Here is a 17,838-nt window from a genome sequence, read left to right as displayed (position 1 = left end):
TTTTTCCATGAAATTTGATAGGGAGATACCTTTCATATAGGAGTATTATACTGAAAAATTTGGTATCAATCCAAGTCCGTTTCGACACTTAACTAAAGGTCCAAAGTCAGAACCAAATCTGGAAATTTGTTAACAGTCTTGAAATTTACCCAACTTTGAGCTACCATATCTTGGTGCTCGAAACTCCGATTCTCGATCCGCTTGTTCTACCCTAAACCTTACTTGCACCTCTAATTGAGCTACAAATTTCAAGGACTGGTTTGCAACGAGTGAATTCTGCTGAATTTTCAAAGTTAGCGAAAAACCAACCCCGGCTCAATCCTGGGTGATTTGGAACAGCAACTTTAAGCTCATTTTTGAACACCTTCCACTTAGATTCATGGAAAAGTGTCTTCTAAGAACTTTTAGTACTTTGGAAGAGGTTTCCAACGGTACCAAGGTTTCCAATTTTCGACATGTGGAATCTGAGATACGATTTTTTTCAAAATATCGTATCAAAACTGAAATTTTCTGAATTTCAAGGAAATGGAGTTTTTCAAGTATTCCTTATTCCTTCGATAATACTTGAACGTTTATGCTTGATTTCCAAGATAACAAAACTCGATTGTTCTTGTACATTAAGAAACTCCACTTGAACCTCGATTTACTAGTAATTGAGGTTCATTTTCATGAAATTTCCCCAGATTGTACTAGTGCACAATCTTCCTTGATAATTGGGATGTGTGAATGATAATTCACTATTAAATGCTCAGGCGCTCAAGAGGACCTTCCAGAGGATCTCACGGGAGACGCCTAAACCATCATTTGAACTCGCTACTTGATTCACTGTGAGTGTCAAGTGCATGAACTTATTGTTAAGTGGTTATCTGTTTCTTATCCGTTATGTAAATTTGAAATTTTGAGACGAGGGTGTACTTTATCGCACTCGTTCTCTTTCAAATGAAATTATATTCGAATTTTGCTATGTGAATTCGTATCCGACTTGTACATGGTAATGTGGATGTGATTTGTACTTGTGATTCGTATATGTGATCCGTATTTGTGATTCCTATTTGGAATTGTCGATTTGAGCGTTGCTCATCGACTTATATTCGTATTCGTATTCATATTCGGGGGACGCCCAAAACTCGTTGGCTAACTTTCCGAATCGAGCCAGCATGGGCTTGGTCGATAAGCTTAGCAAACCATGAGATATTCGTAGAGTATGATCTATTGGAGAGATCTTGCTCGGCATTACTCGTGCAGTATTGCCATGATATACTCGAGTATTATCAAAAACTTTGATGAGCGGGCCCGGTAAGGGGGTGTAACGGTGACGGGATTCGAAGAAAAGTGGTGTATCTACGGATTTGATACTTATGTGGTTGACGGAGTGTCAACGTGAGATGTGATCAAGACTTCGACTCGACTACATGGAATTTAGCTCCTGAGAGCTACAGTATCCTTGAATTATTTCTGTTTATTTTTCCTATTCGAAATGTGAATTATTCGAATTTGATAGCCTTACCTACAATGTAATTGTTGTTGCTACTTGGATTATGTGTTTGCATCTGTGTTTTCTTGGCCTCACTGAGTATTGGCTCATCCTATTAGTTTGTTTTCCTTAACAGGTTGGATTGGAAGATTTTGGTGAAGCCGACTAGATTATACTTTTGATTGGAATCGGGGCTGTAAATGTGTAGTCGACTTTTAATGGTTGCATTTTGGAACTTGATGTATCTTTTGTGGACATGATGTAAGATTTAAATATTTAGTTAAGGAAGCGACTTTTCTTTATTTTGACTCGTAGTATTTGGTATGTATCGTTAAGTTCGATTTGATTTGTCTTGAGTCCTGGCGAGAGCTGGGCAGGCGTCCCGCGAATACCCTTGGGTTCGCCCATCAACTAAGTGGGGGGCGTCACAGTTGAATCGAGACTATATTTAGGAATATAGTTTATTAAGTACTATTTTAATCCCACTTCTCTACACTGGCCACTTAATGCGCCGACTAGATCTGAAGTGCCCAATTATCCGCGGACTTAACGATTTGATATTTTTGATATTATCATTTTTTCAAGGTATTATTTTGATATTTGATAATACTTGATATTTTAGCTATGAAGGTTATTTTGATAATTAATTGGGATAATTTTAGCCAAAATATTTATATTTTACCAAAATTTGTGGTTAAATCAAAATGTAAATTTTCTAACAAGGGACTATCCCAACATATCAAAATTAGCTGTGTATTTGAATGCCTTAAATTATATGTATGTTAGAAAATTGTACATGGTACTTGAGTTATTGTAAACATAGCTTATTTTGCATTGTAAACATATCAAGCTCTATACTCAAATTTTAATACTGTATACATATCTGAAGAAACAATGAGCTGTATATGGATTTTATATGCAACTGTATAATGAATAACCTTATTAATCTGGGGTGTTGATAACTCAATTATCAACTGTATACGAATTAATATTTTGAATTTGGAACTTAACCTTATGCCGATTAATACACTATAAATTTATACTGTATACGTTGTTCAATAATATACGTATAATATTATATGTATATGTATAATCTCTTTGATAATCTCTTTGCTAAATCTCTTTGTATACAGTTGTTGCTTATTATACACTGTATAATACGTATAATAATTTTTACACTGTATAATTCAATTTTAATGATAAATACGTATAATAAGCTATCATAAGCTCTAAAATTATACTGTAGTGTTGCAAAATTCAATTATATACGCTATACATATAATCATATAATATGCAGATTGCTATGTGAATTCGTATCCATTTTGCTATGTAAAAATTTTAAGGCATATAATCTAGAAATTACTTCAACTTAATTTCTAAATCAAAGTCATGTAATCTAAATTCACCTTCCATTCAAAGCTTATTCTGATATTTTAACAAATATCAAGAGTGGGTATCCGCGGGACGCCTGCCCAACTCTCGCCAGGACTCAAGACAAATCAAATCGAACTTAACGATACATACCAAATACTAGGAGTCAAAATAAAGAAAAGTCGCTTCCTTAACTAAATATTTAAATCTTACATCATGTCCACAAAAGATACATCAAGTTCCAAAATGCAACCATTAAAAGTCGACTACACATTTACAGCCCCGATTCCAATCAAAAGTATAATCTAGTCGGCTTTACCAAAATCTTCCAGTCCAACCTGTTAAGGAAAACAAACTAATAGGATGAGCCAATACTCAGTGAGGCCAAGAAAACACAGATGCAAACACATAATCCAAGTAGCAACAACAATTACATTGTAGGTAAGGCTATCAAATTCGAATAATTCACATTTCGAATAGAAAAAATAAACAGAAATAATTCAAGGATACTGTAGCTCTCAGGAGCTAAATTCCACGTAGTCGAGTCGAAGTCTTGATCACATCTCACGTTGACACTTCGTCAACCACATAAGTATCAAATCCGTAGATACACCACTTTTCTTCGAATCCCGTCACCGTTACACCCCCTTACCGGGCCCGCTCATCAAAGTTTTTGATAATACTCGAGTATATCATGGCAATACTGCACGAGTAATGCCGAGCAAGATCTCTCCAATAGATCATGCTCTACGAATATCTCATGGTTTGCTAAGCTTATCGACCAAGCCCATGCTGGCTCGATTCGCAAAGTTAGCCAACGAGTTTTGGGCGTCCCCCGAATATGGATACGAATACGAATATAAGTCGATGAGCAACGCTCAAATCGACGATTTCAAATAGGAATCACAAATACGGATCACATATACGAATCACAAGTACAAATCACATCCACATTACCATGTACAAGTCGGATACGAATTCACATAGCAAAATTCGAATATAATTTCATTTGAAAGAGAACGAGTGCGATAAAGTACACCCTCATCTCAAAATTTCAAATTTACATAACGGATAAGAAACAGATAACCACTTAACAACAAGTTCATGCACTTGACACTCACAGTGATTCAAGTAGCGAGTTCAAATGATGGTTTAGGCGTCTCCCGTGAGATCCTCTGGAAGGTCCTCTTGAGCGCCTGAGCATTTAATAGTGAATTATCATTCACACATCCCAATTATCAAGGAAGATTGTGCACTAGTACAATCTGGGGAAATTTCATGAAAATGAACCTCAATTACTAGTAAATCGAGGTTCAAGTGGAGTTTCTTAATGTACAAGAGTAATCGAGTTTTGTTATCTTGGAAATCAAGCATAAACGTTCAAGTATTATCGAAGGAATAAGGAATACTTGAAAAACTCCATTTTCTTGAAATTCAGAAAATTTCAGTTTTGATACGATATTTTGAAAAAAATCGTATCTCAGATTTCACAAGTCGAAAATTGGAAAACTTGGTACCGTTTTCCAAAGTACTAAAAGTTCTTAGAAGACACTTTTCCATGTATCTAAGTGGAAGGTGTTCAAAAATGAGCTTAAAGTTGTTGTTCCAAATCACCCAGGATTGAGCCGGGGTTGGTTTTTCGCTAACTTTGAAAATTTAGCAGAATTCACTCGTTGCAAACCAGCCCTTGAAATTTGTAGCTCAATTAGAGGTGCAAGTAAGGTTTAGGGCAGAACAAGCGGATCGAGAATCGGAGTTTCGAGCACCAAGATATGGTAGCTCAAAGTTGGATAAATTTCAAGACTGTTAACAAATTTCCAGATTTGGTTCCGACTTTGGACCTTTAGTTAAGTGTCGAAACGGACTTGGATTGATACCAAATTTTGTAGTATAATACTCCTATATGAAGGGTATCTCTCTATCAAATTTCGTGGAAAAATATCTTCGGAAAGGTGGTCAACCAATCAACCAAAGTTTGGAAAAATTCTCAAGGCAATCTGCCCTTAATCCTTTTCTTCCCAAATCCAATCGTTTGGCTAAGAAAATCCTCCAATCATGGTTCATATGTGAAAAGAAAGTTTAAGAAACATTCATGGTACATTTGGTAGGTGTTTAGCATCAAGAAATTCATTTAGTAAGACCACCACAAATGTCACGTCAAATCTGTCCAAATCCAAGGCTTTCAAGAACAAAACAATCACCGTATTTTGATCATAACTCACTCAATTTAACTCGGATCTGAACATGGTTGATAGTGTTAGAAAATACATTCATAGGGTTGTGATTTCACAGAAGAAATCGTTTTAAGTTTCAGCATGCAACTAGCTCGAAATTAAGCCTAAAGTTGCAGCATCATCAAATCATTTCGGCAGAACGGAGAAACAGGACAGCCGACTTCAGATGAATGGTGTGGCTCACACACATGAAACCAGAATGTGTATTATACACCGTTGGAAACATGGGAACGTCTAGTTTCAAATGCCGCTAACGGCACTTGATATGTATTACATATCTGATAGTGTGTATAGAGCTTATTTCAAAATTATACGTATAATAAGCAATTTAAATTATACTGTATACGTATAATTATTATACGTATAGTGAATTATAATATTAATCTCTTTGATAACTGTATAACTCAAAATTATAATTCACATATACAGCTCCCATATTAAAATTTTGATATGGATACGTATAATAATTATTATACAGTTATGTATACAGTATCAAAATTGATTTACCATATCTCACATATATACATTTTGCCTTCGAGCTACCACTCTTTGTATACAGTTGTTATCAAAATTATTCTCGATTGCTCTTGTACATTACGAAACTCCACTTGAACCTCGATTTACTAGTAATTGAGGTTCATTTTCATGAAATTTCCCCAGATTGTACTAGTGCACAATCTTCCTTGATAATTGGGATGTGTGAATGATAATTCACTATTAAATGCTCAGGCGCTCAAGAGGACCTTCCAGAGGATCTCACGGGAGTAATTTTATAAAAACAACTGTATACAAAGAGATTTAGCAAAGAGATTATCAAAGAGATTATCCATATACATATAATATTATACGTATATTATATGAACAACGTATACAGTATAAATTTATAGTGTATTAATCGGCATAAGGTTAAGTTCCAAATTCACATGCAACTCATTAGAGCTTAAGGAAGTAGATTAAAGGTGCATTGGGCATTCATATAACGATACTCGTTCTCTGTCCAATTGGGCACTTAATGTAAATTCATATATATATATCAAGCATGAATCACCTATAATTGAGATTCCTACCCAACATACATATCTAATTCCCTTAACAATAGTACTTAGTTCAACACTTAATAGGCCTTTCCCCACGGTCTGAGAACCTTTTCCCGGTTTGAGCTCGATAAGAGCTCTGATACCACCTGTGACGACCCCACTTCCTCCTAAGGCGAACCAAAGGGTTGGCGGGCCGTCTGCCCAGCTCTCGCCAGGACTCACGCAAGCATTCTAACCCAAAACCTTTCAAAGAATAACCTAATCTATTACAAAACAACTTTTCCCGAATAGGATCATCCTTAAATCTACATTAACTTCAGAGATAGCAGTGATAAAAATAACCAGTCGAGGCTCTTAAACGTCCCACGTGCTACGTACCAAAGATATAGAGTCGTACCAATCCGGAGATAAAATACATAAATCCCAAAAACAAACTTACAAACCAAGTAATCGAATTAGGGTTTACACATTTTCCAGCTTCAAGTGGCAATCAATAAAGGAAATTACATTATCCCAAATAACACATTACAGCCCACAGAATAAGTCATAGTGTTCGAATACAATCCAAAAGGTAAACATAAGTAAGCATCCAACTTTCAGTTTCCAGAACCTGTTAAGGAAAACAATAAACGTGGGGTGAGCTAAAGCTCAGTGGTGCCCCAAAACATGCAATCACATAATATCAAACAGTGGTTAATAACTTAGCAAATTTAAACAGTTAGAAAGCGGAATACAGCACAAGGTAGGATACGTGGGCTCTCAGGAGCCATTTTCCTCGCTTGATCACCATTTCTCGTAGTTGACACTCCGTCAACTCTCACTACTTATAATCCATGTAGAGCGTCTCATTTTGATACCTAACCCGTCACCGTTCATACCCCTGTCCCGGGCCCGCTCGCCGACTAAGGACGCAGTATACTCGAGATATACCCGTAGATGATTGGTCGAGGGATTCACCCAACGACATTATTGTAGTTAGATTCATGCGTCGAGGGATTCACCCAACGACGTAATTACGTTTAGACTCATGGTAGTTGGATTCAGAAGTCGAGGGATTCACCCAACGACGCAACTACATTTAGAATCAAGGATTCAGGAGAAAAAAATGTTTTGCACCGGTCACCACTCGAACGGCTAGTGCGATAAAGTACACACAGCTCACTTCGATGGATCAGAAACCAATTTTTCAAATTATCACATATCAAGTCAAGAAGGTACTTTAAGCAGGTAAGCATAGAACAGGCAGGGACACTCACCAAGAGTGGAGTTCAGATATCAAGTTGGGAATTGAATTCCGCGTCCTCGCAATACCCTAAAAGCCAAATTTTGAAACTATAAGTTTCTACTTAGTTTTTAAGCTTATAGACATTGAAGTATATCTAATCTACTATTAGTTCACTTTTCCTTAGAAAAATCAAGAGTCCCTTAGGTTAAAACTTGACAAAAGTAGAAGAAATGTTTCCTATAGTTTTCCTTGAGTTACTTTTCTGATAAAAAGGGTAACTAGTATTATTTTATTGAAATAAGTCGACAAACCTCTTAATATCAGAGTTAGAAAGTTACTTTGAACATTTCTCTAAAGTTACGGCTTTTGCAAAAATTATCCCTAAAAACTATTTTTCCTAAAATAGGGTTTCTTGCCGAGCAAGTTTCCCAGGCTTTTCACAAAATTCATTAAAACTCGTATTTTGAAACTTTTCCTATAATTAACTAGCCAAGAGCAATACTTAATGAAAGAAAAGGAATTAAAATAAGACTTAGGGTTTTCAAAAGCTATAGAATTTATTTACTATAGCTATCAAGGCTAGTTTGAGCTAAAGGAAATTATCGGGTTGGAAAGTTCTAGGCAAAACACTAGATATTGAGTTTTATAATCTAATACTAGCCGAAAAATATTTTTGATTAGTTTGATCACAGTTACCCGAGTTCGCAAGGTCGAAACGACTTCCACAGCTCCGATTCCGTTTCGAAATGATATTATGGATCAAATATGGCAAAATCACATAGCAAATCACTAGGGCTTCGTCAATCATTAGCCCTAGATTTCAACAAATGCATTTCTGATAAAAATAAAATGAATGACCAAGGCTTCATCAATCATTAGCACTTGGTTTCAGCAAGCTCAGCTTAAACAAATAAAAATAAAAGCAAGGCCTCCAAGAAATTCTAGCAATTAAATTTCATCACCCAGTAATACTTATAAAATCATTCACATGGCCAAGGGCTTCATCAATCATTAGCCCTTGACAACATCAATCACTTCCAACCACAATTCAATCAAGAATTTAAACCACAAGTAAGCTAAAATCTCAATCCAAATCCAAATTCAGTTTCACGAAGAAACAGAACATTCATACAAAACAGTCTACTTTGAGGATTCACAGACAGCAGTACACATGGAGGAAAAATATGAAATTTCTACAGGACAAAGGCCTATGATTCTAGTTTCAAATGCCACTGACGGCGCCTTAAACGGATTTTTCTACTCCAAGATATAAACATTTTATTAAGACTGGTCAGGGACATCCGAAAATCTGAAATTTCAATTTTTCACTTGAGAAAACTCCTTTTTCTCTTTTAACACAAAAATGTTTTTATTCAAACCATCCATACACTTCTTATAGAACTCCACAACAACATATTCCAGGCATTTCCATCCATCATGATTCAAGGAAACATTTAAAAATCGAGCTAAGATTCCAACTCAACCTTTGGCTATCACATAAGAAATTCCAGCAATTAATATACTTTAAATCAAATTTTCCCTTGGTTTAAACATGGTTTTAAGTACTCAAATTCAGCATTTAAACACTTAGCTAGCTATTAAAAATTTCCACTTTAAAACCAGATTCATTCAGCAACTAAAATCATCCAGAAAAATCCAGAAATTTTGTCCATCAGCCACGGATGAACATGCATGAAGAAACTTTCTGTTTTCATTTTATTTTCTTGGTTAAAACATGCTTTTAAACTCTCAACTTCCTCATGCAATTACTTAGCTAGAAAATAAACATTTCCAGTTCAGAAATCGAGTTCAAATCACAGCCCTCATCATCAAAATTTCCAGGTTCAAACCTCGCGGCAGTTCACAAAATTTTCCAGCAATTTGAGGTTCTTAATCTAGTTTTTCCTTCGGCTAAACAGAATGTTAAGGCTCCAATTCCACATGCCAGCACTTAACTAATTAATTAACATATCTAGCTCAGGAATTAAATTCGATTAACGACAAAAGTCCTCCAAAAATTCCAGAATTTTCCAACAAGTCTCGGATGAAATATGCATGTGGCAGGTTCCTGTTTCATTTTTATTTTTCTGACTTAAACCCATTAATTAACTACATGCAGAGCTTAATTATCTTGTTATTAACTAGTTAATCATGATTATAACCTCAGAACAACCAAATTAAACCGAATTAAGCTGCATTAATCAGGACAAGTTCTCGGCAACATCATTTGTCTGCAAAACAGATTTTTCTAGAGTTTTGATTTCATCAACCGACTGCATAAACAATACATGCATGCCCCTAATTAGCTTAATCTTCTTGTTTATGATTGGTTAAACACAGCATTAAGCTCAGATTGTCACAGGGGAACAAAAATAAAGCTGCAATTTCTAATCCACTCTCGGCAGAAACATTTTCTCCCAGAATCAGATTTTCTCATGCCTTGATTGCATCATCCGAGTGCTTAATCATCACATGCAATCTCTTAAACATCTTGTAATTAGCTAATTAATCACAGCTATAAGCTCAGATTACTTCAATTAAGCAATGATCAAGTCTGCATTTCTGATTCAAGCTCACGGCAATTCCATTTTCTTTTCATAATCAGAATTTCTGGTGCCTTAACCCATCATCCAAGTGGCTAACCGTTACATGCAAGCTTTTAATCAGCATCATCTACCTAATATTAGCTAGTCTAGGGCCAGAGGTTACCTCGGTTTGAGGCTTAGCTCACACGACAATGAGCTGCAGAAATTTTCCTCTCAGCTTGCTATCGCTCTTGGAGTTTGGTTGTTGCAGCACCGCAGCTCACTAGCTCTCCCTCTCTTGCTCACACGCGAACTGGAGGTGGTGGTCCTGGTTGGATGTTGCAGTTGCGGTGGAGTTGCTGGAAACGGGTGCAGCTGGTTGAGGTGAAGAAAATGGACAGATTTCTGGATTTTTCTGGATGATTTTAGTTGCTGAATGAATCTGGTTTTGAAGTGAAAATTTTTAATAGCTAGCTAAGTGTTTACATGCTGAATTTGAGTACCTAACACCATGTTTAAACCAAGGGAAAATTTGATCTAAAAAGTATTTGGTTGCTGGAAAATTTTGGAAGCCACAAGGGTTGAACCAGAAATTTTAGTTTGTTTTTGGAAGTTTAATTGGTTTCTGGAACGTTATTTTATTTTTCCCTTGGGATATAATGGTTTAGAAATACAGAGGAGTTGTAAGTTTTAAGTTGTGCAAGTTGTTTAGTAATGAAATATTTGATAAGCTGGAAGATGGAACCAAAAATGTTAGTGTATACATGCCGGAATTTCTTTTGTGGTAGCCGAAGGGTGAGTTGGAATCTTAGCTTGGTTTTTAAATATTTCTTTGAATCATGATGGATGGAAATGCCTGGAATATGTTGTTTTGGAGTTTTATAAGAAATGTATGGATGGTTGAATAAAAACATTTTGGTGTTAAAAGAGAAAAAGGAGTTTTTCACAAGTGGAAAATGAAATTTCAGATTTTCGGATGTCCCTGACCAGTCTCAGTAAAATGCATGTATCTTGGTGTAGGAAAATCCGTTTAAGGCGCCGTCAGTGGCATTTGAAACTAGATTCATGGGCCTTTGTTCTGTAGAAATTTCATATTTTTCCTCCATATGTACTGCTGTCCGTGACTCCTCAAAGTAGACTGTCCTGCTTGAATGTCCTGTTTCTTTATGAAACTGAATTTTTGACTTGGATCGAACATTTAGCTTATTTGTGGTTTGAATTCTTGATTGAATTGTGGTTGGAAGTGATTGATGTTGTCAAGGGCTAATGATTGATGAAGCCCTTGGCCATTTGAATGGTTTTATAAATATTAAAGAGTGATGAACTTTGATTGCTGGAATTTCTTGAAGGCCTTACCTTCATTTTTGATTTAGTTAAGATGTGATATAAGCTTGCCGAAACCAAGTGCTAATGATTGATGAAGCCTTGGTCATTCATTTTATTTTTATCAGAAATGCATTTGTTGAAATCTAGGGCTAATGATTGACGAAGCCCTAGTAATTTGCTATGTGATTTTTGCCATATTTTGATCCATACTATGATTTCGAAACGGGATCGGAGCTGTGGAAATTGTATCGACCTTGCGAACTCGAGTAACTGTGATCAAATTAATCAAAAATATTTTTCAGCTAGTATTAGATTATAAAACTCAATATCTAGTGTTTCGCCTAAAACTTTCCAAACCAATAATTTCCTTTAGCTCAAACTAGCCTTGATAGCTATAGTAATTAAATTCTATAGCTTTTGAAAACCCTAAGTTTTATATATATGTTCCTATCAATCATTAGCTAATATTAAACTTAGGGTAACAGTAGCTAAGTATATCTGGAACATAGGACAATACACTCGCGCACTCGTGATTATATATTTAACATATATATACACAGAGTTATAATCATATAACTCTAATTTAAAGTATACTAATGGTATACTTAGATTGATATGATTATATTAATGGTATACTTAGATTATATTAAGTGTATCATTAAGATTATATGGTATACTTAAGTATAGCTTATGTATACCATTAATCTATATGGTATTAATTTAATACAAATTAGATTGTAAATTAGATTATAAATTAATGATATGATTATATTAATGGTATACTATATAGATTATATTATAATATACATCAATACGTATTCTAATATGGTATATTATAGATAATGGTATATTAAGTATAAATACTTAAATCTAATGACATAATTTATAATCTAAATTAATACCATAAATTATAATATAGATTATATTAAGTGTATAATCCATTAGTATATAGCTTATGTATATACTTAAGTATATCAAACATAAAGTTATTTAATGATAAATACTACTGTATCAATTACATATACTAATGGTATTGTGTAATACTTGAAATACTATATGTTAGCTTATATGTGATTTCTAATATTAGTATATGTAATTGAAGTAACCGAATAGCAATACTTGTTCCTCACATCATATGTAAGGGGTATATTACCCCACGTATCCAAAAACTCAAGAATTATCAGAGCTATATTAATACAATGTATGACTAATAACTCCAACAGATTTCCTTTATTGAAGGCATCATCTACCTAATATTAGCTAGTCTAGGGCCAGAGGTTACCTCGGTTTGAGGCTTAGCTCACACGACAATGAGCTGCAGAAATTTTCCTCTCAGCTTGCTATCGCTCTTGGGGTTTGGTTGTTGCAGCACCGCAGCTCACTAGCTCTCCCTCTCTTGCTCACACGCGAACTGGAGGTGGTGGTCCTGGTTGGATGTTGCAGTTGCGGTGGAGTTGCTGGAAACGGGTGCAGCTGGTTGAGGTGAAGAAAATGGTCACAGCTGGTGGAGGTGAAGGTGCAGAAAAGGATTGAACTCACGCGGTGTCTCTTTCTTTCTTCCCTCAAGCTCGCAGACAGAACCGAAAATGTGGCAGCTCGCAGTTTTCTTTCCTTGCTCTCATATGCAGAATGCCGCTCTCTCTCCTTCCCCTCGGTCAATGATTACAAGGTGAGGAATGTTGTTGTGGTTTGGGGCTGAGGTAAAAATGGAGAGGAAATGGTTTTCGGTGAGTTTGTGCAGAGAAGAAAATGAGGTTTGGTGAAGGGTGGTGTCTCGGTATCAAGAAAGGAAGTGGTTTGCGGTTTGCTTGTGCAGAGAAGGAATTGGAATTGCGGTTTGTGTTTGTGAAATAGAGAGGATGGTATTGTGGTGCCGCGGTTTAAGGAAAGGATTGCGTATAAGAATTGGTTGCGTATCGAATTGGTAATAGCTGCGGTGATTGGATTTGCGGTCAGAAGTCTTGTTTGGTTTGCATGGAAATGTAAGGGCATTTTAGTCTTTTCACTTTGCTCCCTAACCTCAACTTAATTTCTCAATTCCAACTTAATTCTAAAAATTATCCCCAAGTGTGATTTGAACGCCTAATTATAACCTAATATACCTAAACCATTTCTATCGAATAATTATCGATTAAACTTGGATATTAACGTTCCTAGTAATTCTTATATTACTTAGCGATTAAATTAGTTATTAGAATTTCCAATTATTATTTCTCAAGAAATAGAGTTAGTCTAACTCGAAATTTATCGATTTAGTAATATAAAGTCAAGTGAAATAATAATTTAATACAAGTGTGTCAGTTTGCACATAAAAATTATTTTTACGCACTTATTGTGAAAACAAAGAAGGATAAGACTATAATTATCGAAATTTTCACGCCTTAAGTATGTTTAGTATATTAGTATCATATTTATCTAAAATTCATTGGTTTTCATCTTAACGCGGAAATTCCTATTAACATTTAACATTATTAACGATTAAAACTAGTTATCGGAAATCAAAGAATTTATTTTAAAGTAATAGAATTAATCCAACTCAAGAAATATTAATTTAGTATAGCAAACCAAATAATTCAATATTGGCACAATTATATTATTTATTACATAGAAATTATCTTTACACTTTTATTGCAAAACAATTAATTACAATACTAGAATTCAAAGAAATTAATTATTAGATCAATGAAATAGTTTACCATAGAAATATGAAGTTAATGTAACAAAACTAAGAAGTTTAGTAGTTTAGCACAATTCTTTTATTTTGCACCTAACGTTTATTTCTACGTACTCATTTAAAAACAATTGGACTTAGTGCTAAAATTTATTAAAGAATTAAAATGTAAATAAAATATGCACTGATATTTATATGTCTATTTTCAGGGTTCTCACATCCTCCCCTCCTTAAAATGAATTTTGTCCTCAAAATTCTCACTTTCTCAAGAGATAGGTCGGGTTACTTTTTTGCATCTCTTCTTCTAGTTCCCAAGATTAGTTCAGTCGATTAGTTTTAGATCATTTATTTGCTACAAGGCCATATTTTTATTGTCTCACGCGTTGACTAAAATTTCGTTGATTCTAATTTATGTGTACCTCGAACACCCTTTATTTTGGCTTATTTTGATATACTAAAATTTTTTTTTTAAACATTCGATTGGGATAGATTATCCCAAATTGTGTTAGAATTTGTGGTTAAATACGATATGTAGCTTTGAATTTGTGTTAGAATTGTCAAATCTGTCCAAATAGATAATTAATTGAGCCAAAATTAGGGGTTTAAAAATAATAATTTTACGAGTCCTCACGTGAATTGAGTATTAATTCCTCAATTATCCTTTCTTAATCTATTATTGATCGTTCTTAATTCTCCAATATTAATACACTCTCGATTCAAATATAGTCTAGAAAAACGTGCACTCGTTGTTCCGAACTAAACGAGTTTTCGAAAAGTGAATTTTTCCAACAAAACGCTTTAAAAATATAAAAGAGGCGTCGTTCCATATAAATGGATTTTAAATGATCGAAATAAATAATTTGGAGAAAAATGAGTAAATAAATATTTAAACAAACTACTAATATTCGATAAAATAAAATAAAAAAATTTCGGGTCCTCACAAGGTAACCCTCTCTCTCGTATACTCTCGGTCTAGGTAGAGGAAGAGGTGAGGTGTGGTTGTAGAGAGGAAGTGCAGTGGTTGCGGTGGAGTTGTGCAGAGGAAATGGAATTGGTGAAGAGGCGGTATCTGGTATTAAGAAGGAAGGAAATGGTTTGCGGTAAGTGATATGAGAAAGGATTGAGTGATATTAAGAAGTATTGTGGTGCCGTGGTTTAAGATGTGAAATGGAGGTAATGGTATAAGGTGCCGCGGTTTTAGGAGCAGAGGTTTCGTGTATTAGAATCGATTGCGTATAGAATTGGTGATAGTTGCGGTAATTGAACTTGCGGTCAGAGGATTGGTTCCTTTTGTGATTGGCCGAATGGGGAGGTTGATCATAATAGGTTGTCCGGCAATTTGGTTTTGGAATTGCATGGTGATTTTTGGAATAGTTCAAGGGTAGTTTAGTCCTTTCACATTTTCACCAATTATCTCCTTGGGTCCTTAGTTCTAATTAAATTCAAAGTTTACCCCAAACGTGATTTGATTGCCTAATTATACACTAGTCATGCAAAACTTTAATTATCGTAATTTTCACGCCTTAAGTATGATTAGCATACTTGTATAATATTTATCTAAAATTCATTGGTTTTCATCTTAACACGGAAATTCCTATTAACATTTAACATTAGTAACTAATTGGAATTAATCATTGGAATTTAAATAATTTGTTTTAAGATAGTAAGGTTATCGACTCAAGTGTCATTAATTTAGCATAATGAAATTTAAGTATTCTAATATTTTATGTTAAGGCAAAAAATTTAATCTAACTCTAAAGATATTAATTTAGTCTAGCAAAACCAGGAAATTTCATAAATTAGAAAAATTATATTATTTTTCACGTAAACCTATTGTTACGTACTTAATTGCAAACAAGTAAAAGTAATACTAGAAATTATTAAGGAATACTAGAAATTTAAGTATTCTAATATTTTATGTTAAGGCAAAAAATTTAATCTAACTCTAAAGATATTAATTTAGTCTAGCAAAACCAGGAAATTTCATAAATTAGAAAAATTATATTATTTTTCACGTAAACCTATTGTTACGTACTTAATTGCAAACAAGTAAAAGTAATACTAGAAATTATTAAGGAATAAAAGAAATGCAAATGAAATATGCACTGGCTTATATATCTATTTTCAGGGTTCTCACAGTCACTCTCAAACTATGAGCACAAATAGCAAGCAACTTAAAGTATTCATTTTACTAATAAATCATGCAAAAGTGAGATATCACTACAACAGTAGCTACTAAAAAGTGTCAAAATCTAAAACTAACTCCTCCAATGTAATAGTACATGACCAAAACTGACAAACCATAAAAATTAAAAATTAAAAACAAAAGGTTTTGCACATAACTTCCCCTTCTATATCACCTGTTTTCGAAATTATCAAACAAATCAAGTGATCAGAGGCACATTAAAAATCTCGGATTTGAAGCTACTGAAAATCATAAAAATCCTAAAACCCTGATCCACCAAGTAAAGTTACATATCCTAGGAAACCTAATCAAGATTTATGCCGAAAAACCTAATCTGCCAAGCAAAGTTACAGATCCTAGAACACCATAATCGAGATATAACCCTGAATCACTTTGTGTAATGTAGCAATCTTAAACCCAAATTTTCATAAATTCAAATTTACTCTAAAAAAATTCTATGCCAATAAACTAAATTCCCATCTCCCAAAATTCTGAAGTCCATAAATCTGTAACAAAACAAATCAAAAAGTTACCCGTTTCAGCTCTGGAAAAAAACAAGAAAAAGATCATTTAGTCAGAAAAGATTAGCAATACTGAGAAAATAAATTGATAAAATTCAAACACCATTTAGAAAAGAAAAATAAAAGAATTAAAGATATCAGTAGATATCATTCACCTGAATGTTCAACTAACATTTAAACAAGTCAAAGCCCATTAATTTACGCCTTCCTTTTGCTGCACTTTTGAGAGGCCGAAACGCATAGCTGATCCCCCATCTAAATACAGGAAAAACCCCAAAAATCTGTATAAAACATTCAAGAACAACCATGTATCAAGTATTTCTGATGAAATATTTATTAGAAAGAACGAATTGAATTTCAATAAGGAAAACAAAAAATTAGTGAAACGAATAGCTTTAGTTTACCTGAATCTTCAATTGGCATATGTACAAATCCAAAAGCCCTGAATTTGCGTCTTTCTTTCTCCGCCATTTTCACACACAGAAACACACACCCAATCCCTATCTCCTCTTCTGGAAACAAATGCTACACAAATAATTTGTGGAAAACAAGAACTTGTTCAAAGAAAACTCTAAAAATCTTGGAAAAAAATAAAATTGGGCCCAATTTGAACGTTATAATTTGGGAAACATATAAAAAAAAAGCACAAAAATTTTGAAATGGCAGAGAGATAGGGAGAGAGATGGTAATATCAGCTTTGATGAGAGAAATGAAGGAGAAAATGCCGGAGAGAATAGGAGGGTTTATATAAGTAGATGGGGTTTTGAGAAGTACAATCAAGTAATTTAAAAAAAAAAACTCACCGATGATGATGATGCTGAGAATTTCTGAGAAGGGGAGTACATGGAGTTTAAAAGGAGAAGCAATCTTCATTTTTTTCCTTTTATGATAGTGTAACCCAATTTACCCGAGAATGAGATGATGAGACTGGCAGGGAAGGAGAGGTAGAAGGACTCTGGAGATGGAAGCGTAGAAGTCTGGAAGAAATTGTTGGAGAAAGAGGAGAAAATTTTTTTACGTCTGTCACAAGTATCTCGAGCCCATTCCCATTGTGATTGTCACTGAAAAAGCCGGAAACACGTAACCTCTCACTGAAAAAGTCGGGAGCAAGTAACCTAATTTGCCCAATCAAATCAATCGAATCTGTGGTTTAAAAAAAGGTCACCTGCAGAACACGTGATGATAAACAAAACCATGGGATTAAAAAATTTTGGACGAACACCCTCCAACCAATTACATTTCGCCACATCACCAATAATACACACTCTT

At 34.4% G+C, this 17,838-nt stretch overlaps 1 long non-coding RNA gene across 2 annotated transcripts in view; it reads right to left on the bottom strand.

Annotated features, from left to right (window-relative positions):
• Positions 1-17,487, bottom strand: part of LOC113689193 (uncharacterized) — a 118,596-nt gene extending 101,109 nt beyond the window's left edge. Inside the window, exons 1-3 of one of the 2 annotated variants that reach the window (XR_011825226.1) lie at positions 17,373-17,487; positions 16,974-17,094; positions 16,725-16,850 (exon numbers count right to left, since the gene is read on the bottom strand). This is a non-coding gene — a long non-coding RNA (uncharacterized lncRNA). Of the gene's footprint in view, positions 1-16,049; positions 16,851-16,973; positions 17,095-17,372 lie in introns of those variants that run through there. The other variant, XR_003448174.2, reaches the window with a different exon arrangement.
• Positions 17,488-17,838: the final 351 nt, after the last annotated feature.

The sequence above is a fragment of the Coffea arabica genome, chromosome 1e (genome assembly GCF_036785885.1).
Source record: "Coffea arabica cultivar ET-39 chromosome 1e, Coffea Arabica ET-39 HiFi, whole genome shotgun sequence".
NCBI classification, from domain to species: Eukaryota; Viridiplantae; Streptophyta; class Magnoliopsida; order Gentianales; family Rubiaceae; genus Coffea; species Coffea arabica.
This window is presented reverse-complemented; position numbering and strand designations above follow the sequence as displayed.